Consider the following 24015-nt stretch of genomic DNA (forward strand, 5'->3'; position numbering starts at 1 on the left):
ATTTAAAAAAATATGGTGTACACCAGTGAACATCACGCCTTCCACTTTTTATCCAAAACACACAGACGCTTTACTCACACAATCGTATTGTAGGAGTTGACAACCAGTTACTGTGATATTACATATATTTTATTTTGTGCGAAACAGACCGAAATATTTTTTTTGTAACTTAGATTCGGTACTTAATAATTCGCGGATTATTTAATGGCTCGATGAAGTCTAAGGACCCTCGCGAGTCCATTAAATCATTAGAATCCATTAAATAAATTGCAAATTTATCATTAACGCAACAATTAGAGAGAATTTTTTCAGCCTTGCAGAGAGTATTGTAAAAAAGCAATATCTTACGGATTAATTGAGAAAGAATTCATAATATTTAGAATTACAGTACCAATTTGAAACTTTGATGTCGATTAAACCAACATCAACACAAAACGAGAGAAATTTTTCCACGGCCGAATTTTTTTTAACAAAAAAAAGAACGTGGATGTTTGTTTATACTTTAGATAGCATGTGTTTTTAAAGGGTTATTTTAAGAATAACGTGTAATAGTATCTGCAATACTTTACTGTAGTAATACATGTATGTAAATACATTTTTTCATTCATAAAAATTTCTAGAGAAATTTTGAAAGTTATTAAGTCGAAAATTTTCATTTCTCGAGAATGCCTAATCAAGAACCCTTTTGAATTTGCCCAGAAAAATTCATCTCAGTTAAAGACGACCACTGACTGGCCAGCTTTTGCCCCTCCTGGAAAAATCTGAAATGACGTCGCTCCCTAAATATATGGTTTTATGAGAGTTTAAAAAATATATGCGCTTCTACTGCAAGCGAAATACAATAATAAAAAGCCATTGTCGCCCTTTCGTCATCTGACCATATTTTCTACATGAAATGGGACAGCTTTCAAAAACGATATATTATGGATCCAGCACCATAGACATGAATGAGTAAGACGTCTAATTGATTGGCAGAAATTCCACGACGTCTCGCTTCGCCTTCAACTGCAAGCGGCGCCATCGATCACCCACTTAGCAAAGCGATCTAGATCGAGATGTTAAATTACGAAAGTTAGCGTAATACAATTTCTATCCATCGTTTCTAGTAATTTCCGCAAATTCGAACACCGCATGTTATATCGTTCAAAACACCTAGGGTTTGAACGCTTGGGATATCCACTTATGCCGTTCAATGGAAAATCGCTCCCCCGTTTCGGTCAACCGTGCGGCGTTGCACATTATGAAAGCCCGTCGTAGGGGATTATCCTGGCGTTGCTGAACATCCTGGGAGGGGACGAGCGCTAACAAATCGGGAACACCTTCGCAACCCTTTCTGGCCGGTTTTACAGGATCAAAATGGCAATCGCACCACAATGGGAGAGACCCCATGAGCAAAAATTAAGCCCTAGCCCCCCGAGAGGGTAGCTTTGCATATAGGATTGTTGTGATCTGACGTATTAATTTGAATCAGGGGTTGAAACGATGCATACACAATACTAGGAGTGTATTGTTAATATATGAATGTGCATCGCGATAAAGTTAAATTGAACGCCTTCGTTCGGAATGTAATTCACGGTAATTAATTTGGTCGTTAATTCAAGTATGCGTAATATATAAATTATAATTATAATTTTTATATAATTATAATTCTTATTTTCATAATCTCACAAGTGAATATCGTATTAATAAATAAAACATAATCGAGCTATTGATTTTAAACAGTGAATTGTGTCGTTTCCTTAGAATCACTTGAGTTGTGTAAATGTCAATTTGATAAAATTGTCAACCCTCTTACACAAAAGTGTCGAAATGTCATATATATTTTGCTTTGAAAGTTTCTTCGGGCACTTTACAAGAAACGAAAGCTCTATAAATGTGAGTCAAGGACTTGGATGATTCTAGTTATGGGTCAGTTCAAAAACGCATGGCTACGACTTAGCCAAATACGTCGGAGTGTACACAAAAAATAGATGCTTTGAACGTAGTAGAGCTGTGGACTGAGGTTATGATATTATCTTGACGACACTGAGTATGAAATTATGTATATAAGAGTACGGACTCACAACCCTTCAAAAATGTTTTTCATGCAGAAGTGCAATGGCGTTCTAGGGGAAAAGTTTTTCGTCCCTTAAAAAAATTGAGAGCTAATCTCGGTTATATGTTAGCCTTTCAGGTTAGATGGCTAAGCTTGCATATATAGCGGACACATTGAGTCTTCTTAATTAACCTGATATTTATCTCCAGGGATTTTCAACAAATATATTTACACTGAATACGTTTAAAAAGGAACTGATAAATAGAAATTTCACTTATGTAATAAGTAATTTAAAATATAATAATTCAACATGAAAATTCAGGGTTAGGTTTGGATTTGAACAGAAAATGCACGTTTCACAACTGTAAAATTGAGTTTCATAGACATCTTTGAGACAGCGTGTAATTTTACTATCTCCGATCAGTTAAATTATATTTTCGCTAGTGAAAATATATCTACTGATAAAAATGTATTTGGACCTCACTAGTGAAAATTTATTTTACTGAAATATACACATTCACTGTATCATTTATACATCGCGCGTGAATAAATAATCATATAATTTTACTAGCACCAGCCAGATAAATTATATATTCACTGGTAAAAATATGTACCTACCGGTGAAAATGTATTACAATATAATTTCACTAAAATTTCATATCTAAAAAAATAAGTTCAGGATAGCCCGAGAATTTCTGGTTTAGAATCTGGGACGTTATTTCAGTTTTAAGGCGGGGGGGGGGGCAAAAGTTCGCCAGTCAGTGGTCGTTTTTTATTATTTCGATTTCATTAAATGACATGCATTTTTCTGGCCAAATTGTATCACAAAAAATCTATCGTATATTGTTTTCTTTTTCACATCGTAAAATGGAAACACGGAGAATTAAAACGATCTTTTTGCCGAGATTCAATATGACTTTGTTGAATTAGCCATTAGCGAAAGTGCACTTTCGGTAAAACCTATATGAACGGTTCATTCTTTATCATTATGAGATCTTTGAACACGTGCATCATATTTTTTCAAATTTAATATGATGAATTTTCGTATTTATTTTTTTGAGACAGACGGACGTCTTTTTGAGGGTGCATTTGCTTACCCTAAATTTTGCCATAAACATGTGTGTCATTTGTTGAAATAATGAGGCACTTCTCAAAAAAATCGTAATTAAGTTGAAATAAAATTCAATGTGTCAAACAACATTGAAATTATGAAATTTTAAATCATACAATTATCTGTCAAAAATCTAACATTCAATTAAAATATATTTAATTCAACTGTAAAAAAAAATCCGTCTGCTGTGCATTTTTTTTAATGTAACGACATTAAGGATATAGAACCTAACCAATAAAAAACATGGACGATTTATAACATGAAGAAGGGTTTTAATTTTATATTTAAATTTACCAATGCCGAAGGTTGCCAGTCGAGAGAATCCGTCACGCCAGTGTTACCCAGGTGCCGCCAAGTTTTGGCCATAACAAAAATGTAAAAAAATACATATATAAATAGGCCCCCTACACCATAAATTAGACCAGCTAAAGCAATCCATTGAAGAAAAAATGTCAGATATAACCATCGTGTCGTTTTTCATCACAACATCAAGCTTCATACAGCACGGTACACGCTTTATAAACAACATATTCTTTTCATTATCTAGCACCAGCAAATTATCACATTTACAGCAGTCTTCAAAACCAGATTTGATTTATTTTCTAGCTCAAAACCGAAGGAGTTACAATATAAGGAATTGAAAATTTAAAAACCAAAAAAGGTTCTTTACATCATATGAAAAACGATTGAGTTTATGAATAAAATTCTAAGAGATATACATTTTACCAAGATCATATCACAGATGTTTCCCATTCCATTTAATGTAACGCATTTTACTAATAACAGCCATATTCTAGTGCCATAAAAAAGTTTGAGCCCCGCATTTTGTATAAAACAGATACACAAGCTACAGCGCTCTCGCTCGCCATTTCCATAAACTGAGTCCCTAGACAAAAATTAAATTAACCGGCCTCGAATTTTCGACGGTTCGGATAATAAGTGAGAGGGTTGAAAGTTCACTCTACCTATATCTGAGCAGCTAATCTATGTCGTAATCGCCGTCACCGAACGGCGCCGCCTGCATACTTTGCATCGTTGCGCGCACTCTGACAACTTCCACAGAAGTTTACACTTTGCGATAACAAAAGCATTTTTGCATTCCCCGGAGACAATTAAATTTTATCGCAAAAAATAAACAAGAGCGTGGCGTTCGACGTTTTGAAGGGAAATTCAATAAGCGATGTCAATGCACTAGCAACAAGTGGTTCGCGTGCCGCCGGTTGTTCGCCGCTGTTTACGTGCTTTATACAAAGAGATGCATCGTAAATATTGATGTATAATATTACGCCGATCGAGCGTACCATAAAGTGGAGCAAGGATGCTTATAAAGCCGCAGACTGTGATATTAATTCAATGAAGGAAAAAATTGCAGTAATAAAAATATAAAGCTTTATAAATTACCCGGTTTTAAAACGAACGTCGTTCAGTGAATTATTTCATTATGTCGATGATTAATGTCGATTGAATAATTGAACGATTTTTCATTCGGTTGTTAAAAAACAAAGTGTGATAATATTTACTTTTAAGCAGCTTGAGCAGTAATAAGAACTACGTATAAACCGGAGCGTGGAGTCAAAAGCAATTTTGACTCGGATTATTTATTTATTATAAATCTTTTCATTTATTATAAAAGTTTTCCCAATCTATCATTATGTCTTATTACATAATATGTACACACATACACTCATATATATGCACAAAAAATAATGTCTAAAATAAAAAAAATACAAACGTGGCACACACCTAAAAATGTCATTAGTAAGCTGAATTACGGACGCAATCAAGACTAAGACATGCAAATTTTAAAGTTAATACCGGTTTACCGGTATTTACTTGTAATTTTGAAGGTATTAAAGGTATGGGATAAATGGTGTATTTCGACTCATTCAGGTCCTCCTCAATATTACGATCCACAGCAGAAACAACCCTTCGGTGCGCACTGTACGATGTCTCTGCGGATACGTATTATCAATGTGCATGCAATGCGTAGTGCAAAACGACCCATGATTATTCGAATTACTTGCTCGGATGAACGTTTATGTCGACCGCAAAATGAAAATAGCGCACGGTAAGTTTCACGATGTTCGAAATAAATTTGCACAATTTGCAAGTGTTGTTCTGGCGTAAGTATAATAATGGTGAAATGGCAAACCAAACTGAGCACAAATCAGCTGTTAAATTGGCTGTGATGAAAAAATTGTTGACAATTCGAAAAATCACTTTCTATAAAGCATATATTTTAATGAAAAAAAAATTATACAAAAATAATGTTCTCTCTACAGCATATTTTATATTTAGCTAATTTGATACGCCTATGTTGGTTGCTATTATAAATATTTTTCTATACGAAACCATGCCTTCAATGATCTTAATAAAAGCTTTTTTATAATGCATCTGATAAGATATATTATGATATATTTGCTATACAAATGATACACTGTAAAATAAACAACGTTTTTATGAGGGGTCGATAAAAATCGAGTTAAAAACACAGGTTTATAAAAATATTTTTTTTAATAAAGTAGATTTAAAACAAATCTTTTTTAATTATCACTGATTTATTACGAAACAATAATAAAACTAAGGATAAATTCATAACTTAACAACCGATTCAAAACTGGAAATTTTTTTTCTCGTAACTCTAATGTTTTTTTATGTTTAATAGAATTCCAATAAAAAAAAATAATTAACAAAAATTTCAACGTAAATTACTACGTAGTTTAATATTATCTTTTAAAATTAACTAGAATAGATATTGGCATTGCGTATTTTTATCTATACTTCGTAGCGATTTCATGTTTATTTATAGTATTTTTAAGTAAAGATAAATACATAAGTTGTGATGATAACTATTAAAGCGAAAAGTGAGTCATATTTTTTTGGTGATTTTAACGAATCTTATATAAAAAGATTATATACATATATAATATATGAACCTAAATTTATATCATATATACATACTTGCTTTAATGTCCTTTGCTATGAATGACTAAATTTAACGCATTATTTAGCAAGCTAAACCATCCGTATAAATCTATAAAAAGAGTACTATTGTGGCGCCATCGCCATAGGACTGGAGAAAGAGTCTTTCTAAAATTACCCTTAACTCCGACGCTTACTAATACTGTGTATTTGTTTTATTTTTAACGTCGATTTTTCGCCGTATCTTGTAATACACTCACCGAAACAAACGCTCAATCAAAGTGTCTTGAGGCAGAGTTGATTTTGTTTTAAATTGACTGCATAATAAGTGACTCTTGTGATAAATAACTGTAATGCTTATTTTGGGATCTTTAGATTGATTGTCAAGAGAGCGTTTGTATTTATTTATAAATACACTGAGATATATTTAAAGATTTCTCAGTCTCAAAATGTGATATAAAATATGTATGGATCTCTCCTAGTCTCGTCTATTAAGTCAACAATTAGACATTCAATTACAATCCGGATACGCACACAGTGCCTCAATTATTCCAAAATTACAACTCCTCAGAAGTAGTATTTGCTTTATATCAACGGAGACGAGAGGGGCGTCTGTCGCGAAAATAGGCGAATTTGAGCGAGACTGAGATAAATCTAAATCCGCTGAAAAAGTTTTCCACGACTGTCGGCCATATTGAATGTGAGTGTGTGCGCGCGGGTGCGTCGAGAGGGTAGTAGGGTAGATACTTGCGGTACAGGGTAGGTTCTTACAATGGCGGTGGAGCATTAACGGTGACTTAACTTCAAACAATAGCTCCCAGCGCCCAAGATAAGACTCCGCATCAGCAGATGAGCTAGGAATCGGAGACGAACCCCTCGTGGAAGGAGGCGACTTATCGACGTATGACACAATGGCCGGAAAGTCTACTATGACTCTTTTGCGCCTTGAAATGACTAAGATGAGGATTAGGAGTAGGTTATTAAATTTTATAACCGATTTGTAGAAACCAGTAGAAACAAGCTATCAGGTTTAGTTTTGTTAAATATATATTCTATTGATCGTATTTCATGCTTACTGTTGTATTTCGATAAAAGTTTTAAAGCTCAAGAGTCGGAAGCTATACTATAACTTTGATCCATCTGTTGTGAAAGTGACGTCGTTCGGATGGTCAAACTTTATACTCCACAAATCTCTCGAGGCATTATCGGCAAAACTTTGAATGGTTCAAGGCATTGCATAATAATATCGTCACACGCGATCTTATTGCATATTTCTCGCGAATATAGATCGCGTCGTATATCTGCTGAGAGCAGACTTGAGGCAATACTTAAAATTGGATTACAAACTTTCACTATTAACCCGTCTAAGTTTCGAACTCTAATTAAGAAGCAACGCAGACGCCGCAAATCATAACCCAGACATTCCAGAATTAATATAATTGCCGTTTGAGATTCAAGTTTGTCTCCTGGCTTTCGCCACCCGGTGTTATGGGGGAATTTTTGATTCCTATGTGACAATCTGCGAGAAAAACTTTATTTTTTCGCCCGATGGAAATATGTAAAAAAAGCAAAGTTAGCCGCTTCCGCTTTATCCAGCTCGTTACTCCTGTTTTCCGTTTTTCGCGGCCGTGCGAATTTTTCGACGTCCATATTTAATAAGGAGTGTGGGGGATGTCCTGCGTTGAATTATTAAATTCCTCGTGGATCGTTCGCGACAAAACGCGAATATTTACATTTCCCGTTTCGCTTGTCGGAGATAAGAGGATACGATCCCCGGGGATGTTAAAGTCCTCAGTCTCAAAGTTGTTCGTAATGTATTATATAAACATTTCAGCGAGTTTGAAATTGTATTCAATTATCTCTATATTATACAAATTAAGGTAATATGATATTCTTCCTGGGGTGCCGTCACCTGTTGCAGGCGATAAAAAACTAATTTTATAGTTTCATAGCAGTAAGCATATATACACTATTTACGTTAACACAGTCAGTTCGAGTGCTATCCATTTCATCATTATTCATAATTGAGAAAGAAAGTTTGAGTTTACGGCCCTACTATTAACTAAAGCACACGATACGGATATACGTTCGAAATACTTATCATTACTCCTGTTTATATTTTAAATATTTTTCATATTTACCAATAATCATAACCGTATTGTCCTACTAGGATTAGTTAGTAATATTTTACTTATCGACGAGAACCTATTAAAAAAATCAAATAAAAGTAATGTTTTACTTTTTCTGAAATTTCGGCAATTATGTGTTTGTGACTACTGTTTTTTTTAGCTTTTAGCTTTAAAATGGCTGTTGTAATAAGCAAAAAATAATAAAATAGACTTCTAAGAAAAAGCACTCAGAGATATAGATACTGCAACGGTACATCAAAGTAAAAAGATTACTACATGCGTTGTTGTACTGTGTTATTTCAATATTCAACTAAAATTTCCATTACAAATATGAATGGCGCTGAACAACCACATAAGAATTGTTGATTTGAATACGAGCTATTCCCCGTGAAGCGATCCATTGCGACTAAATTTCTAAGGACCAAAATCTTGTTTAGAAGCGATTTAAAAAGCGCAAAAAGCTATGGCTCACCCTGTACAAGTGTTTCCAATTCGCTCTGGGTAGCTTTGTAAGTGTTACTGCAACGCCAAATGTCACATTTTCAAGATTTTTAATAAAGCGTCAAGAATACACGGTTTCGCCCAGCGGAGCGCATGTCACTTTAACAATTTATTGTCGATTTTCATTCTATACTATACGCTAATGCATATGAATTTCAGCAAAGTACTTTTTGTTGTTAAAATTTTTAAATAATCTATACAATAAGAAGTAGCGTTAATTCAGTGAAACACTTTTTGCTAATGGATGGTGTCGACCGTCCGTCGATGCTTTAAAGTCGCGATCGCGTCCCTAATTCTTTACCGTCTCCGTACCGTTCCTCTTACACGAGCCATCCAATTTCTCAACGAGCCTGCCAAAACCACAAGGATGTTTTAAGCAATAGCTATAAAGAGCTATTAATAATATATGGAAAGGTGCTCATCTATTTTATGGTGCACCATTTGCGTTTTTTTTATATTTATTGGAGTAATTTCGTGTGAATATTTGATAATAATGTCTGTTAAAAAGTATATACATAGATGTATACGTATTATTGTATGTATTTATATGAAATGTTGATTACTTTTTTTCAGTATAATTTTGAAACCTGTCAAGTCATGATGTTTAATAAAAAATAAAATATATAAAACAAATTTTCCAACATTTAACTGAGAAAATAAATCACACTACTCGACATCAAATATCAATTCAACGGTACACTATAATTTATTAATTGCCTATAAAATTTGTATCTGCATTGTTGTATAATTAAAAAAATTATAATCAAGATCAAAATACAGCTTAACATTTTTAATCACCATCACTGCGGAAACAGATGGAAATAATTATAACCCATCCTTTGAATAATGATAGCTATAATGCGATTGAAATTACTGGTTTCGTCTGCTAAATTTTAATAGAACTTATTCGACCCTTTGATCAAACAATATGCTAGATAGATATTAAAGTAGCAACGTCAATCATTGTAACCCAACACCGCATCGAGCAATCATATCACATTGCCGTTTCAATGCCGTAATCGTTCATCCAAAACAATCCATTAATATTGTATCACGTAATATTTAAAACAAAATTTAAAGCTTTACCTAGTAGACTTTGAGAATAAAATAATAAAAAAGCCGAATTAAATTCGTTAAAAGCTTTCGCAAATGAACGTCGTCGAGAACAACGAGAGGGACTTTCGCATTAGAATCTGTCCTTTTCTTCTATGGTCCTTTTGTTTTCACCCGTCTCTTCTTCCTCCTCCGTCGGTGTCTTACAGCTTTTTGTTTTACTTTTTTTCTGCAGGTTCAGTTCGAAGAATTGCGGAATTAGCGTACAGCACTCCGAAAACTGAATTCCAGCTTACATTATTCATTGACTCGTTTGCATAAGGCTAAAAGAGGACGGACCGAATGCAATTTCCGAAGAAGCCTTAAAAGGACGACGACGGACCTTTGCACGTTCAAAAGTCAAATTATATAACGAAAAGGCGGAAGTTGTGTAGTGGAAATGTATTAAATATTCGAATTTATACAATGAAGATGTGACGTAGAATTTAGCATAAAGGAAAACGGAACACGCTGTACGTTTCATTTGCTAAGAATAACTTTAATCAATGCGAAATAAACGCCATTTAATTAATTTCATAAGATATGAATATAAAAATATTTCTACGCTTTTTCGTATTAATTAGAACTCTTTGAAAGCGTATTTAATATATAATCCAATCAAGTTTCAAGGCTTTTATTAGCTAGCTGATTACATAATATATTTTTCAAGCGGATAGCAATAATATTGTTTTAATATCTGCTTATTAAGTCAGATTATTACAAATAATATTGAAAAATTGTATCATAAGCATTGAATTGTAAAATACTAATGAACTAAGAATAGACGCATGAAGGATCCTCGTTCTTATAGATACTTATCTGTAGCATATTTCATAACAGAGAAGATAATATTTCATTTCCATTAAAGCGTGAAAAAACGTAATAGCAATTTCCCGTTTAACTCGAGAGACATCTGCTCGTAATAGATAGTACGTAGCACGTCTATATAACAAGATTATAGATTGTGTATACACTCGGCGCCTGAGCTATCAAAGTTTCACCGTGCCCGGTCCGTAGCGGGATGCTGCATCGTTAATTTCCACTTACGATCCTATTAACGAAGTGAAGGCGTCACGTGACAGCGCAATTTTCCAACTGCTTCAAAATCGATCGGAATTTTTTAATATACTACAATGGCGATATCCAATAAAAATAAAACTGTCAAAGGCCGAGGGCTCGAAATTGCAGCTTCCCTTTCAGATGCCGTTCTCGTTTCAAAATTGCCACTTCACCGTCAATAGGAATATTAATGAATCGGATGAATGGATGCTGAGATGCATAATAGCCCGGAGTATTTAATTGTTAAAAATGAACAGGTTACAATGACGGCGCTTTTGTTACGCGAAAAAGGATTCTATTAAAAACTAAATTGTTTAATAAATCATTCATAATTGAAACAGTTCTAGGCTTCGTTCACAAATGCGTTCAGAGTAGCAAAAAAAGGGTAGGTATCTCAGTTAAATTTTAACGAATTCTTTTCGCAACACGAAACAGGTTAAAAGTTTATTTTTCTTTATTATGTTGACAAAGTTAACCTGTTATTCTTGCGCTTATAGCAGATATACGAGTGTAACTAATTCGATTGTTGGTTGCCACCCAGATCCGACAAAGTATAATATAGCAATTTTATTATTAAAATAATAAAAAATATCAAGCTGTTTGATATTGAGATTTAATATCTGATCCTTTTTATAATCTATACTCTTAATCTCAAGGTTCATCCTTCTGTTTGTGTCTCTTAAATCACTAGCTTTATATTAAAGTAAACGCAAATTTATGATATAAATACTGTTTAGAAAAACAGTATCTATATCATCAATTTACTTACAAATAATAGTAAAAATATAATAAAGCTAGTGACTTAAGTGACACAAGCAGAAGGATGTACTTTGAGATTTACAGTATAGATTATTATTATTTATCTAGATACTTATAATATATTATAGCTTAAAATATGTAAAATTTTCATTACTACAACTTAGATAAAATCAATGAAAAATCGCTAAAATTATTTTCTAGATCCAGTTGCTGCACATTATTGTTAATCAATTGATAAGATAATGAACAAAGAAGCTTATTGCTTGAGATTGGTGCTATCCTGCTGAGAAATTTGAAACTGTGATGGTTTTATCAATAGCATTAACAAAATCATTGGATTTCAATAGAGTTTTGAAAATTATAGATTAGGTATAAGTTAAATAGTTATAAAATGCTTGAATAATTATTTAAAAAAGAGAAAGTAAAAAGTTAAAATGGATTATGTTTAATCCAAAGAGAAAATAGCATCTCAGGTGTACCACATGGGTCCAAATTAGGACCATTGCTGTTTATAATATATATTAATAATATAATATTTATTATAAAAAAATATAAAATACATCTGTTTGCGAACGACACTTGTGATAATGTTAAATAAGTTGTAGATAACTTAAATAATGAATTAAGTATAATACAAATACGGTTTAAAAACAAATACTTATAGATAAAAATATGTTTGATAATAACATATAAATAGTTATAGATAACTATATTTTAGTAATATTATAGGAGTAATTGTTTAAAATAATTTAAAGGAACATTGTAATTACATACTAGAGAAATTGGTATATTATCTAGGATGAGAAATATGTTAAGTATAATTACAAAAAATAATCGACAAGAGTATTATATTGCCCACTTCAATTATAGTGCATCAATATTATATATGCTTAATAAATTAGATAAAACCATGTTACAAAAAATACAAAATAGGACAATGCGGACAATATTACGACTTACAATAAGTGAGAGTCGAATAGAGCATATCTAAACCGAATTTTGCTCAATAGGAGAGCGCAAAAAACAATTATCCCTTCTCAGAAGTCAAAAATCCACGTCAAAAGCAATAAAATCTTGAAAGCGCCGTTGCAGTGGAAACGCTTGTTACTGAGCGTTTCTACTACACTATTAATAATCATATATTTTATAATAAGTACCATTTCATATTTAGAAAATTGTAAAAATTGTAAGAAAAAAATAATGGTAATGATCCGCGGGATACATATTTTTGAGCCTAGGAGTACGTGAGGTCCGAAATGGTTGTTAACCACAGTTATATACGATACGCTAGTTCATAGCGTCCTAGAATATGGCTTCATTATCTGTAATTCTAGCTTGACAAAATTTTCTTTGCTATTGAAAGAGATTTTAAAATAGTCACTGATATCTCTATTAGGAGCGTTTAGATACAATTCATTGCATTCTAAGCGTGTATGTATAATATATTGATATTTAGTATATCTATTTATTATAAATGTATATGAAATGTTTCATATGATTGGGGAAACCTATTATGGTGACAGGTGGCAATTAGACACAGATTAAGCCATTGCAGTAGTATTTTATTAAGAAGTATATGCTTTACATACTTATGTGTGTACGACCGGTGCACGATGCGGCACCGGCCGTTGCGAATCCGCCAATGTTCGCCAAGAGAATGCTACATCACGTCAAAGTTACGCCAAGTTTTGGCCACATTAAAACCTAAATAAATACATACATAAATGGGCTCTCATATCATAATAGTCAGTTTTGCAAAAAAATAATAATATGTTAACAAGCATTACCATTTTTGTAAATATCAGTTGATAAAGGTCATTCTCTGACCCACCCGAAAGTAAAAGTCGACAATCCACACGACCTCGCGTGCGAATTAATCTTAAGGATTCTCCAGTCCCTTGATGGCGATTTACGACCGTCGATCAGGCGCAGTCGACATCATCAGGTGCAGCAGATGCTGTCCAGCCTCGCCGTAGGCAGATGGCGCCGAGACCGCGGCGCGTGCAGCGAAAATAACGAGGTTGTTGACTCATTCCCTGGCCAATGTTCGACAATAACCAAGAAGTGGGCCGGATAATGTAACGAATGTCCTGGCGAGCGAAAGCGGCGCAATTGATGTGCACCGCCGTGAAAAAATGCGATTCGAGTCGAAATAAACATAATTATTGTAAGCAGCTGTAAAATCTGCGGTTCGAGTTGGATTGCCTGGTTCGAGACCTTGACGCTTGTTTTTCGATTTATTTCCGTCGTAATTGCAATTATCTGAAGACCATATTGTATGATAGGTCATTAATCAAACATTTATTTTAAATAAACTTTAATCAATTAACAGCAAAAGTAGCGAGAAGTGCAAAATAAATAAAAGGATTTTTTACTAAAGATTCTCACTACACAAGGAAAAAATATAGATTGCTATTGAGGAGCTCGAAATGTCAGGCTGTTCATATTGAAGATATTTTTAAGAGAAAAAAAACTGAATTAAAAAGTCGAAGTTTAGAACAAAAAACTCAAAATCCCAACGAAATGGTATCAACAAATCAAATCTAGTATTAGATAAAGCATAGTGTGATGGCAAATGACATTCTCAGTAGTCTATAATGAATTGGGAAAGAACAATAATATCAATATTCACAAAAATACACATGTATCCGAGTTGACACGACATTATGCAATTTTGATTAAGGTCACATTAGGGTTAAATTTTGCAAAATCCACGTGCGCCGAACGTAATCTGCGAGCCCCGGAGGTCGACGGCGACCCTCTGAAGGGCTTTCCTCGCCATTTATTTCCATAAACAACTGTCGTTTATGTCGAATCCTTTTTTCGAGGTTTACGGCCTGCCGGTCGAGTGTTTTATACGCCTTCGGGGAGGCCTTAATTTCATCTGCGGCGGTCCCATTTCGCAATGATCCAGCCAAAAATCGCGAGATAATATAATCGATTTTTGATACAGGATTTATGGCTTGGGGATTGGATATTTACATATATATACAATCGTTTTTATCTCTCGTTTGCTTGCGTACTGCGGGGTTGCGCCTTAAACGCACCTCAAAAGAATCCTTGTACATAGGGATTGTAATAATACCAAAATTGTCAATACCAGTATTACTGAAAGAGAGAAAACAGGCAATTGACATTATTATTATTATTATTATATAAAAAAAAACAAAAAATAATTTGAGTACTGCTCGCGAAATTCCTATTAAAATATAATCTGCCCAAAATTTTAATTTGAGTACAGTAGTGTAAGAGGGCCTATTTATATATATTTATTCAAGTTTATTATGGCCAAAACTTGGCGGCACTTTGGTAACACTGGCGTGACGGATTGTATCGCTCGCACGCGGTTGCGAGCCCGCGCCCCGTTAAACTTGTAAAACACCATGTAAACAACTTTATAAATCGTCAATAAAGTACTACTGCAGCGGCTCTATCTGTGTATAATTGCCACCCGTCACTGATCTAGCATCGAAAGTAGCATCACTTTTATTTTTGTCGCTTGGAGGAAAATGTTAAGTTCATTAAAATACACAAAAATATCTGAAAGATATTCCATTTTTTAATATAATTATAATAAAAGCTTCCTTTAATTTAGTTACAGATATTTGTTTTATTATTAAAATTGTTAAATTTCATCTCAGTAGTCTGTCCCATAAACGCGAAACCCTTTCATTTTTTTGTGGTCTAGCCAATGGAATTATTTGTGGGTGGAAACAGAATTTTTATTATGTTTAATATACATATCTAGCTAGACAGCTCCATACGATAATTTAAAAGTCTGTGTAAATTAGCAATAATATAATTCGCAACTTTTACACTTACCGTATCCTTCGTTTAGATTATTTTTACAAATGCTTTTAACCCGTTTAATGGATTTCCGCTCAAATTGATTGTATAACACCGATGAAAAAATACTTTGTTCTTAGAAAAGTCATAAATAAAGAAATTAAAAAATCCATATCGGAAATAAACATAATCTTTGCGTCATGTTTAATTGCGCAAGATTAGTTAGTGCATGTAATGTACTCATAAAACTAAATATTAGACTAGACTCAAAAAACTATACCCTGCGGACGACTACCATTTTTTTTTCTTATATTCCATATTCTAAATATAATAGTACTTATTTTTGCACTCAAAGCTATTTGCAAAAAAATATCAATAATGAATATATTAATAATTATATAATTAATAAAAATAACATATTAAATATTCACTTATGTATTCATTATAAAAAAATATAATATGATGACAAGCAAGTTTTTTTTAGTAATAGTTTAATATTTATGTAACAATTTTATTCTGTCAGTTTTTTTTTGTTGTTGATACAATAAGTTATTTTTGGTAATAATTTATATTTATGCAAAAATATTAGTCATATTTTTACCTCAATAGCTTTTGCACCTTTTGAAAGTATTTGTTAGTATTTTTTATCTTTTTAATAAAAAATAATTTTAGCGCTTCCTTTAAAATTATATTTTCCCTATTTATGGTAATAAACCTCAATTTACCAAGAGAGTTTATACATATAAAAACCCTAAAAAAAGGAGGCTGTCTTTAATATTTTCCCATTATATATAGCTTTTTAGTAATAATGAATTTCATCAGCTATTAGAAAATAAGTCTTGAAAGAAGGGCTTTCAATACGAGAGTATATTTTTAATAGCGCTATTTCGGTATTCATAAAATTCAGTATTAAAATATTAATGTTAGATTTTAAAAGATGATAAAAAATATTCATGTATTTAATTTTTACTTTACATTATATATATGTATGTACATATATATATTTTCGAGATAGCTAGTATTGGTTTTATATTATAAATAGCTAGTCTATTAAACCTTTAGAATACATTCGACTTCAAGATAACAGCTCGACAATAATTACAAACGTGTTTGTTTTTACTTCCCGAAAACAACAAACATCCTATTTCTACAAAGGTTATCCTTCTTATCAATATACAGAATGTAGATGAGGTTCACTAATCTTCAAAGGTTTTAGCGTAACTAATAAACTATTTTTTTACGTTAGGCGTGCCGGCAAATTAAATTTCGCATTCTCCGTTCTTAGAATATTATATAAAGACATTCCAGATGAAACAAATTTCCACTGAAAAATTAATTTATAATTTGTGTTTAATGAATGTAAAATTCATTAAATTGAAGCTTATTTAAACCGAATTTTGGTCAATAGGAGAGCGGAAAAAGAATTTATCCCTTCTCAGAAGTCAAAAATCCACGTCAAATGCAATAAAATCGTGCTGTCGCCGTTCATATTAAGACTCCTTATTACAATATTACGACTTAAAATAAATGAGAATCAAATGAAGCATATCTAGAGCAAATTTTGATCAATAGGAGAGCGGAAAAAAAATTACCCCTTCTCAGAAGTCAAAAATCCATGTCGAATGCAATAAAATCGTGCTGTCGCCGTTCATATTAAGACTTTTTATAACAATATTACGACTTAAAATAAGTGAGAATCAAATAAAGCATATCTAAACCGCATTTTGGTCAATAGGAGAGCGCAAAAAAAATATTAAAAAATTACTCTGAAGAAAAAAATCAACGTCAAATGCAATAAAATTAGTAATTATTTAAATTGCATTAGGTTAGGTTTGGGTTTGAACAGAAAATGGACATTGGCAACTGTCAAATAAGAGTTTCATATACTATATTTTCGTTAGTAGAAATATATATCGAAGGGTGAAAATGTATTTGGACTTCACTGAAAAATACCCATTCACTGTAACATTTATACATCGCATGTGAATAAATAATAATAAGTACGTAAATGTATATATTACTACGTATGAAAAAGTTTAAATCATATAATTTTACTAGCATAGCCAGATAAATTATATTTTCACTGGTAAAAATATATATTTACCCGTGAAAATGTATACCGATAAAATTTCACTGAAATGACATATTGAAAAATATTTTCGTGATAGATTTGCTTAGAGATTTTTGAGGAATAACTCGAGAATTTCCGGTTTAGAGTCAGGCACGTCTTTTCTGCTTTTTCAATGAGGGGGGGGTGAAAATGTTGGCCAATCAGTGATAGTTTTTTTAATATTTTAATTTCATTAAGATTCATAAAAGTATGAATGAAATACTATGAATATTAATAAAATCTAAATATTAAAAAACACTGACTGGTAATTTTTGCTCCCTCCCCCTTCCCTCCCATTAAAAATCTAAATTAACGTTCCTAAATCTAAACCAGAAAGTCTCGGGTTATACCTCAAAGAAAATATTACAATTAAATGACATGCATTTTTCTGGGCAAATTCAAGGGGGGGGCCACTGGCCGTTAATATCATGCCATTTAACGCCGTTGAAGCACCTAAAACCCAACTATTATATACAGAAATCTATTAAATACTTGCGGCCTATGCCGGGCAAATTATTTTTGTAAGGCATAGGTTTTTAGTTAAAAAATATTATTATTCATGAATCTACATACAAGGGGGGGCCACTGGCCGTTAATATCATGCCATTTAACGCCGTTGGAGCACCTAAAACCCAACATCCACCAAGTTACAACTGAGATACCGCCCGAAATATACGAAAAATTTCAGATTCGGCCAACGAATTGATATTTTTTTCATAATTAATTAAATACATCAAATGAATAATAATTGAAAAATTTGAATATGTCGTTAAATTTGTGTGTATTTTTTTTTAACATTCGGCAATTGAAGTTGGATCACCCGTTATATATGATATCCTTCAGCATGAACAATGTATCGCAAAAATCTATCATACAACTGAAGGACTACTCTTGATTAAAATAAAACATTCAGTGTAATTAATCCACGCGACGCACAAAATAATAAATATATGACAATTGATTCAACATCAGCTTCACTATTCAAAATATATTGTTTAAATATTGAGCTAAATTAAAAACAGTAATTTAATTTATTTAAAGAAAATATATAGATTGAGAATCATGGATAACAATTTACACGTTTAGGTTTTGAGCGACTGGTACAGACTGGTCAAAATTTTTTTCCAAATCCATCGATGGATTAACAGATTTTTACGACGAATCTTAGTAATTAAACAATTCCAGGTAAAATTGTTATGGAATTAATACATCTTTTTAATGTAAAATATTGATAGAAGTATCTCTGAGTAACAAATGAATTAAAATACTGAAAATTTTATCGTCATTTAAAATGGCTTCAAAAAATAGAAAATATATTGGACATGTCATAGGTACCTTTGGACTGTAATGGTAAAACCATTTTGGGCAAGATATACTACATACATACATGCCTTTAGACATATAAAGGCTAAATAAGAAAATAAATAAAAATATATGATTATTTACTACGATTGTCTTGTTCGAATTACAGTTAATATTCAAAAAAATCGGCCACTTGATATTAAACAAATTTGTCTTGGAAAACAATCGTTTTAACCTCAAAATTAACCGCAAAATTAATTTTATGTGTAGGGTTACTGATACGTACAGCATCCAAACAAAAATTCCACAAGTGCAGAAAATTTAAGGTTATACAAACACAAACTCACCTATGCAGAGCCTCCCTGTGCGCCTCCTGAGCCTCCACCAACACAATCAAAAATCAATGTCTCACACGCTCATCATTTTGATAGTAATAAAAATGATAAACAAACAACACGGCACGGTAGCACAGTCGACGAGTGAACACTACCCCGACGTAGCAATTTTTCAGTTCAAATTTTAGGTTAGGAAAACGTCTTTGCTTCAATCGTTCGGCCTAGGGCGGCTTTCTGATAAGAATCCGCGAGCACGTGAAAAGCGCAGCGAAAAACTGAGAGCACGCACCGACAACGTACGAACGACGACGCAGCCGCCGAGAGACTGAACGCTCGTCGCTCGTTGAGGGTGAACCCCCCTCTTCCCACCGCCAGTCGACCCCCCCACCCGCATCCTTCCATTTCGCGGATGCAAATTGATTGTGTCCACGCACAATGCAGGGATGAATTTATTGCGAGCTTGCACAAAAGGCGAGCGCTTTCGGCCAAAAGTGCTTTTAACTCTTACAGGTCCGACGGCAATACCTAAATAACATTATTAGTTTCACTATTGCGGTCTCATTGGAATTATGAAACACGTATTAACAACAAATTACGTGTAATCCTTATTGTTATTGATATACTATATTAGACTACCTGACAAAAACGCGTAAAGATTTAAAAAAAGGCCTTGAACGTATTTTCAAACAAAAAAATAATGCTAAAACTATTAAAATAGTAGTTTAATATCATAATTGCTATGATTTAAAAGTAGAATAATTATTTTTGATTTTTGTACGTGTGGCAACATTAAGAACTTAAAATAGTGTTGCACTTTGAAAGTATTTTTATCCAGAAATACACAAGTTTTTTTAATACCATATTAACTACATAAACAAATTAGATAACAAAAATATCTTTCTTACAATACTATATATTGTATATGTTACAAAGTGTAAATTTCGATAATGCATAAAATAGCTGTACTCTATTTGCGTTAACACAGTCAGTACGAAAGCTATCCATTTCATCATTATTCATAATTGAGAAAGAGATGCCAAGTTTGGGTTTATGCCCCTACTGTTAGCTCTAAAGCACACGATACGGATATATGTTCGACATACTTACGCACGCAATTAAGGACGTCAAAAACGTTTATTAATATAATTTAAAATAAAAAAAACGTATATTTATATAAATTTATCTTTTCTTAAAGCTTAATTAATAATAAAAAAAATTGTCTTATAACATAATATATTACATATGAAAATTATTAAAAAAAATTACACACTATTATATACAGAAATCTATTAAATACTTGCGGCCTATGCCGGGCAAATTATTTTTGTAAGGCATAGGTTTTTAGTTAAAAAATATTATTATTCATGAATCTACATACAGTTTTGCATAATAAAATATGTGATGTTCTAAATATGTGATCAAGTCGTCTTCGATGATCGGACCGAGCTCTGAATCGAACTCGGACGTCACAGCTGGACCAGAATCGTAAATAAGGAAGCGGCTGTTTTCTCGATTAAGAATAAATTCCTGATGGAAGTGAATGATATGCGCTCTGATTAAATTTAATTTTAAAATTTAAAAAAAATGATATACGCTGTCTTTAATTAAACTACAATTAAAACTATTTGCCAGAGAAGCTTGTTAAACTGGTGGATAAATAATGGTGATATGGATAAGTGCCACATGTATTGCTTAATTCACTGCAATAGATTGTGTGGTATATACTCTATATCTGGCAATTCGTGATACTATCGTTTAATAAATATTGTAACATATATTTATTCAATTGCCAAGATACCAAGTCATTACCTAATTCAAGATATAGAAACACAATGGAAATAATCTTAAAAGTTAGTAAAACATTCGGCAAAAAATCTTCAGATGATGTATGTATTTTATGTGTACCTAATCATTTTTCTGATAACGATATAAAAAAATGCAGTGGAAGAACCGAAATAACTTACAAGATTATATGCATAAAATATCTTACTTTATGCAAAATACCTCTTATCTTATCAAATATATTAGATTCGTGATTCAAAACCAGGTATTTAAATCCCGATAAGATTGAAACATGCAAAAGTAAATGTGCGTTTTTCTATGTATTTCATTATACTCATGCATATTTAGATTATATTGTATTGTAACGTACATGTGGTTACGGTTTTGGCTGAAATTGAAACATACATAAATATGTATTTATCTTTCCTGTATTTAATAAACATATTGTAAATTATTATTACGCAAAAAATAAATAAAATATTTTATATCAAAATTCGTTCGAGTTATTATTGTATACCTATAATACTTTATTTATCTTTGTAGCTTGTCTGGATTTTGTACAGGTACCTATCTTAGTATTTATGTTATCTTCAGGCGCCGGTTTTCAGCGAATAAATCTCCGGTATTGACTAAATGCCACCTATGCGCAATGGGTTATTTATATAAAATAGTGTTTGCAAGTTAATATAGTAACATTATATACATATTTTTCATTGATATGATGATAAAAATATATAAAACGCATATACATAACCTGCTGGTAGAGAAAATGCACTTTTATTTGCACGCAGTACAACGTTCCATATAGCTTATCTAACATTATCTCGTATGCAAAACGCCATTGTTTCTCAGAATACTAAATATCTCCATTTGATAATATTTTAATGCAATAAACGTGTTATAATTATAATTTAAATGCATCTAGTTGATTAAATATATTTTTAAATATCTAGGTTTTTGTAAAATTAACATTAATTTATTACAGATATTTATATCGAACAATGATGACTGTCATAATCGAATGTTATCATTCGTTTGCTCACAATAACTTGACCAGGAAGTAAGCCACGCCTGAATGTTTGATCGTCCATAGACAAACCAATTTCCGTTTCTCCCTCTCCGTGATATGGGTTTATTTAAAAATACCAAAATAAATAACAGAACCCAAAATTAGAGAATCAATAAATATGTACATTTGTGAAGTTTCAACCGCAGCTGGATTCAAACAAGTTTAGACAGACTACGTTATTAATTTTTAAAATAAAAAATAAACTTGAATAGTGAAATCAAAAAAATCTATGTGCTAATTCTATAGTATTAAAATATAAAACATATCGTAAGATTTTCATTAAATAGCCTAATTTGAAATACTCAGAGATATAAATAGTTTAACGGTGAAGATATTTTGTACAATACGAATATTATTTTAAGCATAGCTAAGCTAACAGTCAACACTGACAATAGTTTTGTAGGGGCCAATTTATTAATTATGGTCAAAATTAGGCGGCGCTCTGGTAACTCTAACGTGACGGCGGTACACATTCACATTCCTTGGCGGACCTCGACAGGAAAACGATGACCGGCGGGGTTTCGTCCACCGATCTCTCTTATCACCATAAAAAAATTCTAATTTGTAACTAAACTGTATACACATTTTGCGTCTAATTGCCACCTGTCATCATTCGTCCGCCAAAGTTTATTTATTTAATATTTTTGAAATCACTGAAATCAAAACACAAAACACTAGCGATGTACGTCGAGATATAAAAGCTCATACAATTGACTAAAATTACTTAATTGATTCTTGAGAGTAAATTGAAATAATAGTCAAATATATAATTTTCTACATAAAAAAGAAACTTGAAGTGAAATTAAATGTTATTGCGTTCGCTCTCTTTTACAACACCCAACGCATTCAAAGTATAAGTCGTTTTATATAGAACATTCCTGAAAATGTCTTGCCAATGTTCTTGAAATTTATTCACTATTCTTGAAACTCATTCATTAACCAACACAATAAAACAGTAATATCACTGAAATACCTGAAGGATCTAGAGTTTGAATCTCATAGAGACTTTAGTGTTTTTAAATTACTATCGAATCTGAAAAATCGGAATTAGCGATCATCACATAGGTTTACTTAATCTTGCAGATGAACAATTAAAATAAAATCGAGTTACGTAAAGCAAAGTAAAATCTATTGCTTGTAAACTGTAATAATAGTTTATAATTAATAAAATATAAGTCATTAATTCATAAACAGTGATTTCAGTCTATTGTCACTACTACTATACATATTGGTTATTGATTGTGTTTACCCCGTCGTAATGCATTGGTTTACCGCCTCCCATGCTGCAACGGAAGATTTACAATAAATAAAATTATTATAATATAATATATGTATCAGGGGCGTATATTCAGGGTGTGCTAGGTGTGCGGCGCACACCCGCAAAACCATCTAAAATATAAATTTAGAAATTTAGAAAATTTAGGGCGTAAAGCGACATCATTTTGCATACAGTAGTATGCAAAATTATAAAATTTTAATATGCAGTGTATAGTATGCATTGGTATTTGTCATTCGCTCTGAACGTTTTCGCGCGAGCGATCGTTTTGGAACAACACATATAACGCGCCGACCTTGCGCGCGGCCGCCGACTAAAGTAAATTGTTCCGAGATTTAACGGCTGAAGTCGATCTGTCGGCTGGCAGCGCTCAGTAGTAAAATTGGTCTCGAATTTGGTGCGCGTACTTCAAAAACTCTTGCGTCCGTCGCTGCTTTTTTATTACATTATATCACAATAACAGGTCACTCATTTTTTATATTTTGGCGTAAAATGTTTTATTATCTTATTTACATATGATCAATATTTAATTTTTTATTCTAGATTATATTTTTTTATTTACCCCAATAATGATGAAGAATACTGTTGAAGATATTCTGAATAATCCATTTTCAAAAAGAAGTTATGAAATTAAATTGAAGATAATCAAAATTGCCATATAAGTTGAATTTAACATTACAACAAGGTCTTTCCAATATAAAAGTGTGCAAATCATTCTTTCAAACTTTAAATGGATTGTCTGCATTC

The 24015-nt window shown here is 32.2% G+C and overlaps 1 protein-coding gene across 1 annotated transcript in view; it reads right to left on the reverse strand.

The window, feature by feature from the left end:
• The window catches only part of LOC148228718 (uncharacterized), a 170947-nt gene extending 151478 nt beyond the window's left edge, over window positions 1–19469 (reverse strand). The window contains exon 1 of the mRNA XM_088200296.1: window positions 19154–19469. The gene's annotated coding sequence lies outside the window, so the exon portion shown is untranslated. The remainder of the gene's footprint in view (window positions 1–19153) is intronic.
• Between the last annotated feature and the right edge of the window lie 4546 nt (window positions 19470–24015).

This window comes from Plectrocnemia conspersa, unplaced genomic scaffold, assembly GCF_051122295.1.
Source record: "Plectrocnemia conspersa isolate PC_06_02 unplaced genomic scaffold, ASM5112229v1 ptg000012l, whole genome shotgun sequence".
NCBI classification, from domain to species: Eukaryota; Metazoa; Arthropoda; class Insecta; order Trichoptera; family Polycentropodidae; genus Plectrocnemia; species Plectrocnemia conspersa.